General features: G+C 50.9%; 1 long non-coding RNA gene across 1 annotated transcript; it reads right to left on the bottom strand.

Annotated features, from left to right (window-relative positions):
* Positions 1-3515: 3515 nt before the first annotated feature.
* Positions 3516-4719, bottom strand: LOC309852179. The gene is made up of 3 exons (XR_014305125.1): positions 4627-4719; positions 4104-4316; positions 3516-3824 (listed from the first exon to the last, which is right to left on the bottom strand). It is a non-coding gene; the product is annotated as an uncharacterized lncRNA (long non-coding RNA).
* Between the last annotated feature and the right edge of the window lie 253 nt (positions 4720-4972).

The raw sequence follows: 4972 nt of genomic DNA on the forward strand, positions 1-4972 counted from the left end.
CAAGCAAAAAAATCCTAATTATACTATAGTTTAAAAAAGAAAGAAAGAAAGAAAAACCAGTAACCCCCAAATCTCATTGACATCAAAGCCACAAAAGCTTCCCACCCTGTTACATGTCCACTACTGGTCGGTAGGGGGCACTGCTCACCCAGTTTCTAGGGCTCCACAGAGCCCAGCCGTCACAGCAGAGGGCTGGTAAGACTGCAGAGGGAAGCCTGGCCCAGTCACTCCATGGAATAACGGAAATGTTCCATTAGACACACTGTCTGACATGGTGCCACAGCCACACGCAGGTGTCAGAACCATGAAATGTGGCTATTGAGACTGAGGAACTCACTTTATTAAATGTGGGTAGTTACATGTGGCTACCGGCTTGGACAGCTCAGCATCTGGAGGGTCCTGCATTAGCAGTTGTAGGCCCAACGGCAGATGTGCCATCACTTCCCATAGTCACCACCAGAACTTGGCACACTGCACCACAAAATAAATCATAAGGGTCAGAAAAAGCTATTCCCCACTGTCCAGAAGGACAGCTAGAAATGTTAGCCATGAACATCGAAACTCTCACAACAGGGAAGGACTTTATAAGCCTAAAAGCAGTGGGAAAAATCCTAAAGATTATGCTTAAAATGTCCTCTTGTCCAAAGAACTCACGCCCAAAATTTAAAGGCCAAGAAACTGAGAAATTGCTCTCATTAGAAAGAGTTCCTTAAAATCAACTTTAAGAAAGGGCCCATGTAAGGGGAAAAAAATGGGCAAAGGACATGAATGGCTAATCCACAGAAAGGAAACACTGTACAATTGCTAATTACTATACAATGAAAAGTTCATAGCGAAAAATATTGCCAATAGAAATAGTGAAATATTTTCATCTGTCAAATCAGCAAGATATCTAATACTTGGTGCTGGTCAGGAGAGAAGTGTGATGGACTTACCTGTGTGCTTGACCTCACCTTTCTTTACCAGTAGCCTTAAAAACATCCACATTGTTTGCCCCAGTAACCCTGTATCTGGGAATCTAGGCAGGAGAAACAAGTAATCAGACTGCTAAGACTTCCATCAAAGTATTATTTGTAAGACCAGAACACCTGGACACAGCCAATTGTTGGCTTAATTATCTACGTTCATCCAGCACTTTCTGAAAGCTGACAGGGCCTCCTTATGCAGCCTTTAAAAATGGGTTTAAAGGGAGTCAGCTGAGCCTCCATCACTTGATTTTGGCTTCAGTCATGATCTTGGGGTCCTGGGATCGAGCCCCTCCATGCTCAATGGGAACTCCACTTGGGAATTCTCTTTCTCTGCCCCTCCCCCTGCTTGTGCTCTCTCTCTCTCTCACCCAATTAAATCAATCTTTTTAAAAAATGGGTTTAAAGGGACACCTGCATGGCTCAGTGGGTTAAAGCTTCTGCCTTCAGCTCAGGTCATGATTCCAGGGTCCTGGGATGGAGCCCCACCTCGGGCTCCCTACTCAGTGGGGAGCCTGCTTCTCCCTCAGCCTGCTGCTCCGTTTGTGCTTGCTCTGTCTGACCAAATAAATAAATAAATTTAAATTTGAAGGAAAACTTCCAATAGACTCAAGAGTTTAAAAACCACGTATGAGAGCTGATCCCAAATTACATTTATATGTGTATACATATACATTGATATATATAGTTTATACATAGATGTCTAGAAAAGCAATGTTTCTTCTAAGGCGTGCTCTTACCTCCCCTGAACAGTAGGGGGCGCAGGAGAATCGGGTCTCTCTTCCGGAAGGCAGCCTGATTGAGTCCTGGGAGTCCTCTCCCTCCTTTGCTGTTTTGCTCCTTGGGCTGCTCCTGCTGGAGGCCAGGCTTCCTGCTGGAGCCCCCTTTAAACATGGCCTGGCTGGCTCAGTCGGTAGAGCATGTGACTCTTGATCTCAGTGTCGTGAGTTTGAGCCCCACGCTGGGCATAGAGCTTACCTGAAAAAACCCACTGCACCTCAGTTGGTTCCCAAGAGGCCTCTGGAAGCCTCCACCCCAAGGTGACCTTCCTGTGCCTCCCGTGCAGTGTCACTGCCGGTGGGGTTCCCAGCAGGAAACCTGACCCCCCCCCCCCAGCCTTCGTGTCCCCAAATCTCAGTGATCCTGGCTTGTCCAGTCCAGCTCCCAGCCCTCATTCCCCTCCCAGAGGTGTACTCCGCAAAACGAGGACACCTTAGATTTCTGTTTTCTTCGGTTTTCAAGCTTCTGGGGTAGGGGTGGTGGGTTCGTAGCTGGGCCTTGAGCCCAACGCCTGAGATTCTGCATCAGTCACTCCAGGCTCACCTGCCCCAGCTCCTGCCCCAACACTTCCGTTTGGGAAGGAATGCCGATGGGGACCAAGAGGCCACCTAGGCCACGGTCCCATGTCTGTCACCAAGAAGCTTTGTGATCTTGGGCACTCACTTTTCCTTTTGAGACTTTGGGTTTCCCAAAAGTCAAGGAGTGAGTTTGCATCAAAGGGAGTAGCAGGCAGGTATCCTCCATCCTGACAGTCTCTGGCTCTCCAATCACCAGGCCTTTGGGATAACCAGGATCCCTCCTCCCGGGGCAGTCAGGCTGGGCCTAGTCACCCTTCAGTAACAAATGGCCCTATCTTACCCACTTCTCATCTTTATTCCACGACCCAGGCTGACAAGCTGCATCCATCTGGGTCATCGCCAATCCCATGGCAGAGGACAAGAGGCATGGAGAACCATGGTTGGTCTCCTAAGCTTATCCGCAAGCAATACTTCCTCCACATTTCGCTAGCCAAAGCGCATCACACGTGCATGGCTATTTGAATTCCGTTAAGCAGAGTGTATAATCCCCTGGAGGGAGGGGCTCCACGAAAGGGGGAGCTAAGAATCAGCACAGTGACACTGCCTGCCATTTACCCATTTATTGAGCCCTTGTTAATATCCCAGGCACCTTGTGGGGCACGTGGGGGGTGCAGTCAGTTGGGCACCTGACTGTTGGCTTCGGCTCGGGTCCTGATCTCAGGGTCTTGGGATCGAGCCCCGTGTCCAGCTGAGCCCTCAGTGTGCAGCCTGTTTGGGACTCTCTCTCTGTCTCCCTCTGCCCCTCCCCCCTCAAATAAATACATAAATCTTAAATATATATATATATATATATTCCAGGCACCTTGGGACATGAGCCTCCACTCCAACATGATGATTAGCTAGAAAGCTGATCAACAGCACTGTGTGCACCAAACATTACTCTGTTTACACCACTATTTTGTGACAATACTGAGGTGGGAAGGTACGCCCGCTCTTATTTTGTCTCTACAACTCTGTGAGGTAGACAGGATTATCCCCATTTTAGAGATAAGGGGGCACCTGAGTCGCTCAGTGGGTGAAGCCCATTTTAGAGATAAGAACACTGAGGTTAAGTCACTTGACCAAGGTCACATGGCTCATAAGTGGCCAAGACAGGATGTAGACCCCAAGCCCTCTGAGTCTGAAACATGTACCTTTTTTTTTTTTAAGATTTTTTATTTATTTGAGAGAGAGAACATGAGGGGGTCTGGGGGAAGAGCAGAAGGAGAAGCAGACTCCCCACAGAGCAGGGAGCCTGCTGTAGGACTCAAACCCAGGACCCTGGGAGATGATCTGAGTCACCCAGTTGTCCCAGAAACCTGTACCCGGGGCCTTCCTGTCACATACCTCCCATGAAAAGCAGCAGGAGTCCAAGACAGGCCTGCCAGACTCCCAACAGTGCGGAGTATCTGCCCACATGCTGGGAGTAAGAGGATGTCAGCAGGTGGCCCCCACGGGAGTCAGCACCCGTCACAGCACCAGGCTGTGATCTTGGGCCTGGCAGTTCTGTGTGTTCTGAGACCTGCAGGACAAACAAAGTCCCCTGGGACACATTCGCTCTCGGTCTGACTCCCCAGCCAAGACACTTGGAGGCTCTGAGCACACCTTGTGGTGGGGGGCGGGGGGGTTCTCGATGAAGACAGAGAGACTTGGGTGCTATCAGGGAGTAAAAGCAGAGGAGAGGAAGCAGGCCTCACTGCTTAGAGTCAAGCCCTGCTCTCACAGGTACCAGCTCTGTGACCTTGAACAGTTTACCTCAAACCCCACCCCCAGCCCCCCTCCGCCCCCTCATTTCCCTCACCTGAAGATAGAGTTAATAAAAAAGCGTCCTCCCAGAGCCATTGGAGAAAGCAGAGCTGGTTCAGAGCTCTTGGTTCTTGCCAGCGCCCGGCAGGAAGTAGGCCTCAGGAAGGGCTAGCTGGTGTTGCTTCAGAGGCCGGAGGAAGGGTCTTCCCAAAAGAAGAAAGGAGATCCAAAGGTACCCCCGTCCAGTGAGGTCACCAGGGCTGTATACCTGTATTTTAACAGTACATACATGTAAGTGTGTGCACACACACGCACATCAGACACACGAGTGAACGTGCACACAATCACACCAGAACCCCCGGATGAGGGTGTGCCCCTGACATTGGCGTCAGCTCTCCCTTCTTGGTCTTGGAATGATACCTTTGTCCTTAATGTCCCGAAGATCAGAGACGCGGAGGGCCTGGCGCCCTGGCCAGGGGAAGGTCAGCACATGGGCAGGGCATCACGGAGCATCACAAAAACACTCCAGGGGAGTCTGCATGGAGTTCTGTAACAACAAAGCGGTGAGGGCAACTCACCCAGGGAAGACTTCTTGGAGGAGGTGGCCTCTGTGGGACGGCTGCGGAGAGAAGAGGAAGGGCATTCCAGCCAGAGGGAACGGTATGCTTAAGACTAGCCAGGCATTTCATCGATCGACTCTGTTGCGTCAGTGTCTTGCAGTCAAGGCTCATGCTCCAGAAATGGACCGACAGTATGGTAGAGAGCCTTCCTGCCCTCCAGAACAGAGGGCCCAGCTGGGGTCCAACGTTCAAGGGTGTTTGCGGATTTCCGCGGCGGACTTGGGAGTTCTTCTCTCCTGCAGTAGGGGGCAGCAGAGAGCGCTGGGACCGGGGCAATGTGCGGATCCGCGGGGAGCGGACTTCC

This window comes from Mustela nivalis (genome assembly GCF_964662115.1).
Source record: "Mustela nivalis genome assembly, chromosome: 17".
Lineage (NCBI taxonomy): Eukaryota > Metazoa > Chordata > Mammalia > Carnivora > Mustelidae > Mustela > Mustela nivalis.